The sequence below is a fragment of the Mus caroli genome, unplaced genomic scaffold (assembly GCF_978045245.1).
Source record: "Mus caroli unplaced genomic scaffold, Mus_caroli_1 scaffold_2, whole genome shotgun sequence".
Lineage (NCBI taxonomy): Eukaryota > Metazoa > Chordata > Mammalia > Rodentia > Muridae > Mus > Mus caroli.
Window position 1 is genome coordinate 116,692,218 of NW_028227257.1, and position 14,892 is coordinate 116,707,109.

Below are 14,892 nucleotides of genomic sequence, written 5' to 3' on the forward strand. Positions count from 1 at the left end.
CCTAAAATAACCCAATTACATCTGTTAAAAAGGATTGCTGAAAAATAAACAGACCATCTTATCATAAAGGCGTGTGCAAAAAGCCAGAAGTAGTCCTTGTTTTCCATATTTGTTTTACTGTATCATGCACACATATCTTTTGCACACATATCAGATCACATGTTTACTGTAACTGGGGGAAGGTAGTAAGTAGCTGAAATTACTTAATGCATAATAAAAGATTATGGACAAATTTTAAAAACTAGGCACTTACATTTTATCAATAAGCTAAATAACAATGAGAGAAGAGAGACATATAAAGCAATTAAAATTGAATATGAGGCAATTTAAATACAAATAGGCAGGCCTCGACTCCGAAGCTGTGTGTGCGCAGCTCTCAGTGTGATTTATTTGGTGACAATAGTGTACTATATACACTTAGGAGTAATGGTAATTGGGTAATTATTTTTAACTTTTTGGCATGGGCTTCTATGCTGTTACATTTCTGTTTTTTTTTTTAATTCTAAAGAATGAATATCCATTTTAAAGACACTTTTTACTCTATGATTTCCACAAAAATCACAAGTCCCATTGTGTGTGGCAGGAATAACATTTTATCTTGTTAGCATTTGACATGATTTGTTGTGGCAGAAAAAAATTAAAAAGGAATCACATTTATTTTAGTATCATTATAAAATTATTGTGGTGTACCCAAGCAAATCACTCTAGTTTTGTTAAGGCTAAACTCTGCTGTCCACCAGAATTATCATCTTGGACATCTTTTTTTACATAATTAGACAAACACCAGTCATGAGCTATTTACTCACAGTTTTAGAACTTCTTATCCTCCATAAAGTATTTGAACACTAGGCTATGGAGATGACTTGGTAAATCTAAATGCTTGCTATGCTGGTGTAAAAAACCCAAGTCAGCTACTCCAAACCCATGTAAAATTCAAATGAACTAGAGTTTCAGCACTCCCACTGGAGCACAGGGAAATGTCTGGATGGTCACAAATCAGCTTGCTAGGGATACTCAGTAGAAATACACCTTGCCTCAAACAAGGTGTGTCATTAGATCCCACATACCAAGGTTGCCCTCTAACTTCATACATTTGTCATAGCACAGGTTCCCATATTTATACACACAGGTACACACACCTACACATGAAAGCCCATGCACATGCACCCACCACAACTGAACAGCTTTTGCTTCTGTCAGAATGAGTATCCTGCCAGATGCACTTGCACACACATGGGAGGTAGGAGCAAGATAATTGCCGTGAATTGCAGGCCAGCCTGGACTACATGGAGAGGTTAAGAGCAGCTTTGACTACATGGTAATATTCTCTCTCAAAGTGAATATAAATACTTCCTTATATAATAGTAGTGTAAGTGTTGAGCTTAAGCTAATCATAGGTGTCCTCAGCAATTAGGGAGAAAAAAGAAATGTCTTTGTCACAAAGGAAGAGGAGGTAGGCATCATGATGTACATAGTAGTTTTCTTGGGTATTTGCACAGCAGTGTACAATTTGTTAAGTCTTTTATAACTCTTTGTAAGATTGACAGAATAATCTGAGATACAAAGTTTGTAAAAGAAAGAAAGGAAATAAGAAGGAAGGATGAAAGAAAAAAGTAAAGAAAAGGGGTTTAATTCAGCTATGCTTTGAGTGACAGTTTGATTATAGAATGCCCCATTTCATTTTACCTTCAATCTACAAATTTTAAAGTGGACTTCTTTCCAACCCATAAATATAACAATTAGAGCTTCATTCAGATGATAACATGTATAGAGTCAAATGCATATTTCATACTTGTATGAGAGGGTAGCTATCCATGGACATCATTATAATGATCGACATGCCTACTTATTTCTAGGTTGCTGAAGACTGAAGCAGATGCTTAGATGCTGTTAGGGATTTGGATATACATTTTTGAGTGGTTTTGTCAGGCTTATTTTTTTTCAGCATCAAAATGTAAACATGTAAAAGGAGAGACTAAGTTGAGTAAGACTCAAAGCAGGTGGAGCGAGTGAACTCTGTCTAAAAATCAACATCATAACGGCCGCAAGCATAAGTGCCCATGTCTGTTCCCAAAACCCAAACTGAAATATATAAAGAGAAGACGACCTCTTTTCCTTAAATTACTAGACATTATATTTGTTAATCTGTGAACTATGCCATTAGGAAGTTCTTCTGAAATACACCCTGATATCTTCTAAATTTTGCTTCGTTTAGGTGAAAAAACATCTTCATTAGCATAGACTCATCTCTAAGGAAGATCAAGGATTGAAGTTAAGTCCAGGTTTCACGGCTTTCGTTGCTGTGTCAGGGATCACAGTGGTTGTGGTCCAGGGAGAGCTGTTCGAGAAGAGGAACATTTTATCTTACAGAAGCTGTAGGCAAAGGTCAGGGACGTTGACTGTTGCCTCCTCCTCCATGAGCATTGTCATTTTAGGTTTGGTGATCAGTTCACTGTGATCTCCTGGCACTTTCTGTTTTTAGTTTTAGTTTTCCATAGACTGACAGGACAGATGTTTCCAGTTGTCCTGTCGCCACCAAGCTTGCCAGCATTGCCTCCCAAGGTTCGATCATTCTGCACGTTCTTTACGGCTTTCACTCAACCACAGGACATCTTTAAATACATCTACTCGTGATTTTTTTCCCTCTCAAATTAGTTATATCCTAAACCTGACTGTGTATTTGCTTTGCTTAGATGTCCATCTGGTGCTTTTAAAATGAAGAGACCATTGAATAACTGAACCTTTTTCTACACATACATAATTTCTCCAGACTCTTGCTACCCAGTTTATAACACTGATACTTGCTTTGGGGAACAAGAAATTGCCAAGCTTTCTCAGAGGATACTTGCCAGTCAGGGTGAGCTTCTGTTAATCCATTATAGCAGCAACCATTCAGTATCTGTCACTAACTGGTGGGGAGAAGCCCTTTCTGACCATTGGAGCTATGCAGATACCCAGTCCACTTACTGTTTCACCATCTCTGTCTAATTTTTGGAACAGAACAAATCTTATCTGTATCAGATACTTTCCTTGTGTGTTATGTGCAAAAGGTTTTGTGGTTTTGCTTGGTTTAGTATTGTGGCTCTTTCCTTGAATTGTGTGAGAGTTTGAATAAAATCAGTGTTAAGTCCATGGAGTGCTGCTTGATTGTTTATCCAGCCATTCATAATCATAAACACATATCAAGGACCTTCTATCTTCTGGGATCTGTGCTCGACATGGAGAGATGATTAAAGTGCACATCCTGCTCTCAAATGATCACAGTCTTGAAATGGGAGAAGGTAAATAAACAATTAAGTATATCGTGCACTCAACAACAGACGAGGCTATGATTCACTCTAAGGGGAATGTGGAGTTGGGGGAAACTTAGTGGATTCAAGATTTACTTGGGCTTTAAAAGATGAATGGGATTTTCCAGGTAAACACTAGGAAAGTAACAGGGATTTTCAGAGGGAGATACTAACATATGTCAAGGCACAGTGGTGTGCAGTACCTCGGGAATATCTGCAAATATTTGTTCTTTCAGGAGTGTAGAATGTGAGTGGAGAAAGAAAAGATATGAGCTGAAAAGATGGGCGGTAAGACCCTGCTGTTTGCCATTAGGAAGCTTAGACCATCTGTTCTGGGAAGACTAATAATTGTGTAGTTGCTTTACAGGTGAAAAACGGTTTGTGTTTTTAGTTTAGAAAGATGTTTTGACTTAAAGATATGGAGATGAGTTGGGAGCCAATGGGAAAAGCAACGATGAAAACTTGAATGATGTAAACATGGGCCTAAACGAAAGAATATACAGTAGGAAACGAAGTCAGAGGGGAACTTAGTTGTATTATAGAGTCTGTGTGAATGAGATACGGTCTAGCATGTGGATGGATCAGAAAGAATAATGCCAGGCTTGCTATTTCTGGACATTGGGCCTCTGGGGTAACTCTAACCAAAAATAGAGGATGCAGAAGGAAGAACAGGTTCATAGTGTGTGACAGTCAGTTGATAAACAGATTGTGTATTGAGGGAGTTTGTCTACTAAGCCACTGTGTTTAAGAATCCATGGTTTGTTTTTGGTTTATGAGTTTTATTCCATTTCATTTTTTGCCTGGTTTTGAATGGATTTTGTTTCAGAGTCAATTTGGGTCATTCATAATACTTCAATGCAATATGAACTATCAGAATGGCCTATGGTTTTTCCACTAACTGTTCTATGAGTTGTTTTATAATAAATTCAGCCATCCTGGTGCCAGGCTTGCTTTATCTTCAAAATTACCTTCATACTTTTAACCTTTCCAAATGTATCTTGTATTCCAGGTCCCAGGTCTTTATGTATGGACACAAAGAATGATAGAATTCTAGGTCTTGGGAGGAGGTAGGTAATTCAAACTTATCCCTTACTCCTCATTCATCTGAGTCAGCAGAGGCGATGGTTTTAAGGGTTTGCTGGCAATGGAGCAGTAAATTAATTCTGGAATAGTCACTGAACCTAGAATCCCTAATTTGTACTAATTAATTTTGACCTATCACTGAACATACAGCCCATAGTTCCCTGGTTCTGGTTCTTCTGTTGTATAAAAGCCGTGTAACTTTGGGCAATTAGAGGAGACAGTTCCTCTTTTGTTGACTCCTCCCTCAGTGTATAAAATTATACAGCATCGGAGTAGGCTTGGGTAAGGGAGAGGACAAAAGACAGTGCCTTCTGATTGGGGTCCTTTGGGGGAGTTGGCATGAGTTAATCCACCTCTTGGTAACATTCTATAGTGACTTGATCTTTCCTTGGGAGACAACCCAGCCCTTACTCTTTCCTGCATTCATATTCTTTCCATTAAACCCAGATTTCAAAACCAGAAGCAGAGTAAAATGATTGTAAAGCAAGAGGGTCAGCTGCAATTCTCACTTAGATTTGCACATCCTAGGGTTTTAGACAAACAAAATGAGTGCTCATTGCTGATTCATGTTTTGATTTAGGGTCCTGGATCCTTTTCTGCCTCAGTCATGTGATATGCACCATGGTGACTTTCATCATATAATGCATTCTGGGCTCCCCTAAATCCTAAAGCACTTTATAAAAGTAAAACCATAGGTCTCATCTTTCTGATGAAGAGAGCAGGGCATAGAGAGATTTTACAAAGTGATACAACAAATAAAGGAGGAAAAAGAATCCGGGATCATTTTTTTTTCAGTCTGCATTAAATGATGCTCTCTCTTATGCTTTTCTGTTGTCAAAAGCCCTCTCTACATTCTGTATTGTTGGGTCATCATCTCCTATAGTTTGCACAATATGGTGTATTATGGATTGCTCACAAAGCAGCCGATATGAATTCTTTATAATGGATTTGTTCTTTTCAATTTTTTTGTCATCTTTGGGCTTAATAGAAATAGTTCAGCATGTTATATTGTGTGATCTGTTCCTAAATAGATAAAAGATTCCTGTGTTTTGAAGGAAACATTCATATTGGTTCATTTGCTGCGTTGCCTGCAGGAATGTTAGTCTGTAGGAGGAAAACAACTGTTTCCTGACAAAAATCTTCCTTGACTCTCTTAGAAACTTGTATTTCAACAGGAAAATAAAGAAACGTAATTCATAAACGATTAAAGCTCAATGTCTTGAAGGATGTTTATCATTTTTCAGACAAGCTGAAGCTGGGAGACACAAAGGCTTCCCCCTTATGTTACTGGTAGAATGGCTTTCCCTTAATTTCCTTCCAAGACCTTCAGCTATGCAAATGTGAGTGAAGGCATTTTCTCTCAGTGCACAGCTCCTGGCTTGCCCTAAGCCACCAGCATAGGCTCAGTAGAGAGAAAGCAGTGCATTCTCCTGCAAGAAATGAAACACCAGTGTCCACAATGTGCAAAACACTGTGAAATTGGAAGCATGTCCCTGGAGTAGCTCCGAAAAATAATAATAAGTGGCAACTCTCAACAATCTCTTGGCAAATAATCAATTATCTTCTGAATTACTATACAAATCTACAGTGCATTTTGCCAGCCCATTGGGGAACAGCTTCCACATAGGAGCTGGTCACTTGAGATAGAGAGGGCTGGTTTCAGTTTGTTTCCAGGTTGCTTCTGAATTAACAGCCACTGGCCTGTGAGCGTGATGCAATCTCAGAGCTCACATAATCGAAGCATTGAACTGACAAGAAATAGTAAGCGCATTCCTGCAGAAATCTGTGGCCTGTTGCATTTTGTAGTTACGGGGTTGACTTACAGAGCTTAATTTTTAGACCTGGGGAGACAGCTAAGCTTGTCCAGGTTTGCTGGGGGCCACACTAGGGATCTAAGTTGAATTTGTTTGGCCTCCTGATAGATTTCAAGGGGTGTAAACAAAGGACCAAAATGACAAGAAATAATGTTTTGATATTGAGCGTCCATATGAATAATTCTGTGGGAATTTAGATTGCTTTGCAAGAATATCTATGATTAATAAATCAGTGGTTCCATGAGATTTTTCTGCCTGTAAAAGTTTAAATGAATCATATAACTGGATTTCATATCATAGTTTTTCTTGAACATTCTAGAAATGTGGACCTATGGAGATATAGGAAAACACTCAGAATCTATTTAGTTTGAAGAACAGTGCAGGGGGGAACAGTGTGTGCCTAGCTGATTGAGAATGTACAAAGGAAGGTAATTCAAGAGCCCTCTTCTGGTTTTACTGCTACTGTTTTCAAGGGGGCAACACTTGCCATTATAAAAACCTTATTGGAGTTAGAAGTCCATTTAATAAATACACTGCCCTGGAGAAATATTCCTTTAGTTAGTAAGGCCTGGTCCCTTTTTCACCAAGTTATACCTCGGCGGCCTCTAGCGCATGCAGACGCATGTGTGTCTTTGTGTAATGTCACCTGCTCTTTGGATGAGAAGTATGTGGTGATTATCAAGAATGGAGGATTTTCCAAGTCACAGGCTATTTTATCACAGGAAGCAAAACTCACTCATTTACCTTTCCCTCACCCCCCACCCTTCCTCCTGCCTGATGGTCATGAATTTGTGTACACATTGTTCTCTCAGCAAGAGAGATGGCTCAGAGTTTAAGAGCACTTGCTGGTCTTGCAGAAGTCCCAGATTTGCATTCTAGCACCCACATGGCAGTTCACAATTGTCTGTTTCATAGGTTCCAAGGGATCTGATAACCTCTTCTGACCTCCTCAGGAAGCAGGCACACACAGGCAGCACATACATACATGTAGGCAAACACTGATACATAGAGAATAAAAATCAATAAATCTTTTTTAAAAAATCTTGTTAAAGTTGGAGATATATATGAATACATATTCAAACCAAGAAAAAGATAAAGAGGAGAAACTAATTCATGTGGAACTTAGTTTTCACCCTTCTCTCTCCTGTTCTATCCAACTTCAGAGGGCCCCCTTTACCAATAGCATGTCAATTCCTTTTGTGTCCCTTTCCCTATTTTCCTGGTTCCCATGAATGGCACCACACCAGAGGCCCAATTTTGATATCTGCTTTTGTTACTCAGGCTCCTGGCAAAATCATAAGTCAGACTGACTAGCCAGTCCACTAGAAGTAAGAATTTTCACTGGGTCAATTCACTGTGATGTGAATACTGCATGAAATTTAGTTTAGCTTGACTTGGCTCTTTCTCAACTTATGAAGAACTGAATATTCTCTGTATCTTGCAGGCATTATTAATTGATATGTTGTCAGCACTTCCATAAATATTTCTCTACTGCAGTGATTTCCTTGCACTGGAATGTATGCTGACTCCTCAGCACATCCTTGACCTATGAGATCAGATACCGTCAGTGAGAAGGGACTGAGCCAACCTGCGCATCAATTCATTCCTGCTCGAATTTCATTGTGCTGCAATGAATGCTTTTATGAACATTTAGAATAATATGGCACCAAAGAACCATTTAGACTACTCAGAGTTCTTAAGAGAACCGATAAATCTCCGAAGAGGGAGTTGATTCTTTTCACATAATCAGATTAAAATTTGCGACAAGTCAATTTTTCTGTAATCCTTTTTGAAGGCGTGTTACATTTCCTTTCTGCTTTATTGGAAATTTTCTTCCCATTAGTACACCAGAGCTGCATTTATGCCTACTGATATTTATTTTCTTCTTAGTTTTTAAATGCCATGACTAAAATTTGAGTCTTAGTATTGTCTACACTATGATAAATCCCAGAGGCTGCAAGAACACAATCTCAGCTAGTTTAGGGAAAACAAGAAGAGCCCATTGGATTTGGGATACTGAACAATGAGTATATAATTATCATCGCCACAAAGGCTTTGACTGCTTAGCCTCTCCTTTCCCAGAAGCTACTGGATTTTTGGCTCTTCGTAGTATCAATCAGGATTCTTGCAAACCATGCTGTGATTCTCTTCTGTGTTAACTGAGGAATGGGTTTTCAGTGAGTCGGATGCTGGGATTCAGTCAGTATCCTGGGATGGTCAAGCTGATTTCCCAAGGATGCTGTCTCAATAGGAATGTCTAATCCCACTTCCACCACAGCAGGGTATAGGGTTTCTTCTGCATATGGGAATATTTTTGGTAGTATATGTAAAGAATGCTTTGGGTATTTCTGAGGGCAACATTTCTTAGTATCTTAGGTGGCAATTGAGAGATAAATATATTAACTTATCTCAAATCATTGTGAATGGTAGCACTTCCTCTAAATATTTCTTGTTTTGTGTGATTATCATTTTCATTCCCTTGTTTCCTAGTTTGTCTCCCAAGTGTCAACCTGAGCAAATTATATATTATTGTTTTTTAAAGATTATGTTTTTGTAATCATCACAGAATATGTGACTAGTCCAAACAGGAAAAAAAATAATGAAGTTAAACCATTGGACCCAGGGGGTGGAAGTTCTTTGCGGCTCTGTAGCTAGGCTGTTTTGATTCCTTCCCTGCTGTGAAATATGTTGGCCACTGAGACTTGCTGGCTCAAGGACACACAGAACAACGTAATCAAGTGTGAAAGAATTGATGCTTGTAGCAAGTATTTCTTCACTCTCTTCTCTGATGGTATCTGAGGACTTGAGACAGGAAATATGGGAAGCGATTTCCTAAGAAGATCTGTTAATAACTTCACTATACCCACGTGCCCTCGAGACCAGACCCTTTGGATTGACCTGCTGGGTCTTAGCACTCGATCCTCTCCATAGAGGTGAACTTTCTGCAGACAGAACTATGAGATGCCTAAGGACTGCTGCTACTTATTAAGAAAAGACAAAATCTAATACCACTAGCAACGTCCTCCCTGAGACTATCCCAGGTGTGTCTATCTATTCAGCAGAGGACACACTTATTCCTTCTAAGAGAGAGTACTGCGATTATTTGGGGGGAATTTCTAATGCTGATGATTTCCAGTCCATCTCTCTCTTTCTTTACCTTACTTGTATAAAAACCACTAGAAGAGGTAAATGTTGCTACAGCTCTCTCAGCAAGTGCCTTTGTACTAAACCTAGGAAGCTCAGACTGAATGACAGTTGACACTTCATCCCTAAGCTTCCAATCACGAGATTATCCTGTGTACATATATCATTTTCAGAATCTTCCGTTGAATACAATCTGACTCCCCTATCCTTTGCATATTTGTGAAATCTTTTCGTTAGGTATGAACGATTTTCCTTGGGCTCTTCTTTCTTAAAATGCCTACGGGACTCTCCTTCCCTCTTCGCCACAGTGTTTGACTTAGTCGATTTCATTTGGTCACATGCAGGCTTCTGTTAATTAGCAACATTCTGTGTCTCATTTGACTGCTATAGAATTTTGGGGGTTTTCAGCTTCACCCAAGAATCTATCAGATTCATTTTCCATGTCTCAGTAAGTCTCTCTTTCAGTCTCTGTCTCTGGGCTTCTGTGTACCTATGTCTGTGTCTGTCTGTTCTCTCTCTCTCTCTCTCTCTCTCTCTCTCTCTCTCTCTCTCTCTCTCTCTCTCTCTCTCTCTCTCCATGCACGTGTGTGTGTGTGTGTGTGTGTGTGTCTGCCATTCTGATCCTTAACCTCTTCCCAAGCTATAAGAGAATATCTCCTATGACACACTCTATGCATTTTCATCACTATTTTTCATTGAAAGTTATTACTGTCTGTTTTCAGGCCAGTATTTTCCTACTTCAAGAATGATTTGTGTTATCTCTGCTAATTAGATGTGTTGAAAGTAATGAAGTCTGTTACAATAGAGTTCTAGGGTGGCTTCCAACTGGAATGAATAAAATGTTGTGGATTAAGAGAAAAGCAGACTCCACATGAAACTAGATTTTATATTCTGTCTTTATGAGGACTATTTCTTCTTTCTAGAAGTTTCTCTCCCTTCATCATCATAAGGAATGAGAGGTGCCTTTGCCAACCATTTGTGTGTTTTCTCTTCCCTGCTGGAGTGGGGTCCAGTAAAAGTCAGATTCTGTGACTAGACAAAAGAAAAATACAGGTTTCTTATTGTTTGCTTTCAGTCTATTGGACTTTTAAAGATGGCTTTCTATTTTCCATTTACAGCATATATCTGCTTATCCATATACCTTCAGATCAATAAAGAGTAGATATTAAAAGTATCTGTAGTAGGCAACAGCTGGAATCACGCCAAGTACCTTTACATTTTAAATTCATCTTAGGCTCTGAAGGCAGATGAGGCCAACTTCCCTTTGGACTCAGCAGGCCAGTTTTACTATGATAAGGGCACTGCTATTTTAAAAAGCAGCGCTTGACAATCTAGCTCCAGCAAGCATCTCTACCCTGTGAAATAGTACAGAGGGCCTGCCTGCTTCCTTATTGATGAAAGAGACGGAAATAATGCCCAACAGAAGCAATTTTAATGATTTTGTAGTTTAGCTTCTGACACCTCAGTAGATTTCGAACCAAAACATGCTTGCCATACCTCGTGCCCCAGTTTTTCTCATTGGGGAGGTGGAGACAGCCTATTCTATTCAGGCATGGCGCACAACAGAAATTTAGCCTGAGGAACCCCTACAGGATTGGAGCCTGACTTTGTTAACTACAACTAAGGATTTGCTCTAAAACCGAACTACTCTGAGCGGACCTGCAAACTTTTCAGTTTTATTCTTTTATGGGTTCCTTTCCTGTTTTTTTGGGGGGGGGGTTGTTTTTGTTTTTGTTTTCTCTCCTGATTGTATTGCAAGCAGAAGTTTCACTTCCAGTCTGGTTCGTCATGTCATAACACTCATCTGAAAGCTCTGGCTATTTGTGACTCTTGACAGCTAATGAACAGTAGTATATGGTAATCATGTGTCAGTATCAAGAATAAAGTTAAAACTGTCTCTGTCTCCAAGTTGATATCTCTAGGGGTTAAAAGTCAGCAGCTGTGGAGTGGTATCTTCAGGAGGTAATGAAGTTATTTACTTTGTACACCAACAGACTTGGGAGATGTTTGCTTGCCAAGGCTAGTGATGTGCTTGATGACTTGCAAAAAGAACTCTGCTTAAGCCTAATCTGAGTCATGTGAGTCAAAATAGTGTTCTCCACCTTGATCCAATATGGATGACTAAAGGACTCCTTGCAAACGAAAGTAGCAGTAGTTTTCTTGAAGAAAGAAGCAGTCCTTAGCTCAGGCCACTTATGCTGTAAGTACCTCCAGGATATTAGTGAAACCCAAAATGCCTTTCCTGCCCCTGAGAAGGGGACTTGTCTTTGCAAACGGAGGTCTGGACATGGGGTTTTGTGTGGCGTCGTGGCTGTTACATTATAGAAGGTATTCTGATCATTGACAATTAAAGAACACTTTTGTCTCTGAGTCACTGAGATATTTGTGGAAGAAAGAGCGTCAGTCTCAAGGCTCTGGAACCTATCCTGTTTTCCAATACAGCATATCAAAATGGCTTTTTAACTAATGAATTATAGAGATGTGGTTATTTTCTCAGTGCAATGTAAAGAAACAATTAGTGACAAAGGCTATTGGTCAGAACACTGGTAGAGACTAAGAGTGCGGAGTGGGTTTGGCTTGTGTGATGTTTCCAAATGTGTCTCTGGTTTGTCAACTGAAAACCCAATGCATGTTATTGTCTTCTTCTGGCTAAACCTTTGATTACAGAATCTAGAAATAATTTGACAGTGTGTGAACTTGTATCTTGTCTCTATCATCGGATTTTCTTTACTTTTTAAATTTTTTTGTTTATGTTTTTAATCTCTGGTAGCTGACATAAAGAAGAGCTTCACTGAAGGCATGATGGGGAACCATGTGAGCTATCAACCACATCCAAACCCATGCTGTTTGTCAAGTTTGAACGCATATACAACTACTAGTGAATTCATAAAATATCCACACTTACCTTTTCCTTTTTTTTTCATTTTAAGGACCTATTTAAAAAAAAAAAACAGTAAAATAGACTACTGATGCTTTTGAGGGTGCATGGAATCCTGACTACTATGTTAGCATCTTCATTAATAATGGAATTCTTTTAATTCGAGAGTACCTAGCACCATCCCAAACTTCACACCAAGTCATTAGGTTCTCGTTGCCTGTAAACAATTAGAGTGTAAAAGACACTTTTGATCATTTTGATAAATATGCTTTCAAATATAAATAATTATGCAGGGTTCAGACTAACCATCACTGTAGTAGTTCTACAAAGGGTTTGAAGTCAGGATGGAGAGGAGGAAGAGGATCTACTAATGAAGCTCTACAGGAAAGCTCCTCTTTTCTGTCTCTCTCTAAATCCTCAAGATTATTCCAGGGTCAAGTGCCTTGCCTATTCAGAGTGAGCCCCCTTGAGCACTGCACTGTTCAGATTTTTCTTCTATTCCTATCAATACTTGGCTCTGGCTTGACAGACATTTATGCAAACCTAAGTCCATAATCAGGGATTATTTGGCTGATGTTAGACAAGAACCATGAAAAAAAAATTCCAGTGTTCTTTGCTATTGTTAAAATACGAGAAGCAGGCAAAAATTATCTGAAAGTGTATTTGAACTCTAGCAAAATAATTACATTTATGTAGCCACAATCCCTCCCACCCCCTTTACACTTTGGTAACACACATAGGGCTTAATTGATGAAGGGTTTGAAATACCTTGGCTAGATTGAGATCATATAAATATTTTAAAATTTAGAACTTTAAATAGATAACATTCTGACACAAAACATTAGCCAATCATATTTTGAAATATTAATACTAATGTCTTGTAATCAATAAATCACAAGTAAACTATAACTAGTATCTGATTCTAGAAAAAAATGATGCTATATAATCACAATTTTGTTTTTAACATAAGCAATGAGAGATGAAAATTCAAATAAAGCAAAATATCTCTTTGGTTTGATATTAAAACAACAGATTTTTCTTTTCTTTTCTTCTTTTAGGCTGTTTTTTCTTTTCTTTTCTTTTTTTTTTTTTATCTGAGAGTAAGGTGACATTTTAACAGAAAGAGAAAGCACACAGAACTTCCTAGAACCTGTGGTAGAATCTTTGATACATATTGAGTGCTTACCATGTGCTGGGTGTTGTACTAAATGCATTACAAATATTAGCTTACTTGACCTTCAAAAACAATCTATAGGGTGGTAGGTACTTTTGCAGATGGTAGAATTCTGGGCCAGAGAGATGAATTAAATCGACAGAAGTCAGAAGATAAATAGTAGTGAGGTCAAAGTTTGGAATCTAAGATCTGGCTCCAAAATATCTCTTGATTAAAATCACGATGCATTGTATGGGTAAAGACAAACGTTAAACATGGATTGAAAGACAGCATGGGATTAAGTGAGCATTTGAAACAGTTGTCTTCACCTTCAGGCTTCCAGAAGCTGTCCTGCAGTGGAATAAGAGGCGTTTCCTAGAGCTAGGTTGCTGTGCAATGTCGTTAGAGGATGTCTTTGAATGAGTTTGTGTCTTTACTGTTTTTTTTTTTAAATTTTTTTGAGGCCATTTATTTGTATAACTATTTAATACATTTAAGCATATCATAGAATGGTTGCCTTTGCTTATTTTCCATAAACCTCTCTTCAAATCAAGTGGGTTCATTTAATGTGAGCATCTAATAAAAATAATGTGTCAGAGCAAGAATATGTAATTAAAATATTTAGGTCAAAGGCCAACTCACGTAGTATTCTTTTGAAATATTGTAATTGGCCGAGTCCTGTACATACTGGTATTTGCTACTTTGTTTTTCCAAATTTCCATTTTCAAACCTCTAAAGAGCAATGTGTCTGAAACTGACAGACTTTCTATAACTGGGAACAAATAAGATGTACTCCGCACACAGAGAAATGGGGCACAGGTATGCGAAAGTAAAGTTTCATACTTTATTTTCATTTTTTTCTTAAGCAAGCCACATTACGTGAATTTCTTAAGCAGAATATATACTAATTAACGTAAACAGGTATATTTTTACTATGTAAATGTTTAAGCTGAGATACTATGCAGCTGCTCATGTTTGGATGAATATATTTACATATACGTAACTTGAGAACAGTCAAGATATCTTATTTTGTAGACAAAAAGCTTTGTTACAATTGTATAGGGGGAAATCCTATTCCTAAGCAATGTTCTAATTTTCAGTGAGTGTTCTAAACCCTTTTTATTTGGTGGCAGCCTGTTCGCTAATGGGTATGTTCCTGCCGTCCTCTTTGCTTTTTTGAATCCTCTTCTCTGAATTGCCTGACACTAAGTGATCTAAATTTTTAAATATAGGCAGAAAAGCTGTTATTTTTATTTAGCTTTTACCATGTAATGGAATTTGTGACAAGATTATTTGCTAAAATGTTATTTTGTATCTTGATTGGTGTTCTTTGCAAAGGACACCAAGCTATGTGCTATAAATGAGACATGAGCTTTGAATTGGGCGGTAGGGTGGAAGATGACCTCTGTTAAAACACAGCCAAGTAATCATTACAAAGTTTTAGGTGATCTGAACTGCTTAACTGGAAGCTTGAGAGTAGTAATTGTGGGTGTCTGTGAAGAATAACTGAGTTTGCTCAATGAGTAGCTT

The 14,892-nt window shown here is 38.1% G+C and overlaps 1 protein-coding gene across 5 annotated transcripts in view; it reads left to right on the forward strand.

Moving 5' to 3' along the window:
* Fign (fidgetin, microtubule severing factor) overlaps positions 1–14,892 on the forward strand; it is a 132,785-nt gene that overhangs the window by 72,776 nt on the left and 45,117 nt on the right. For 2 of the 5 annotated variants that reach the window (XM_021155244.3, XM_029474387.2), the window contains one exon: positions 4,300–4,357. The exons of the other annotated variants lie outside the window; for them this stretch is intronic. The gene's annotated coding sequence lies outside the window, so the exon portion shown is untranslated. The remainder of the gene's footprint in view (positions 1–4,299; positions 4,358–14,892) is intronic. 5 annotated transcript variants of the gene reach the window in all.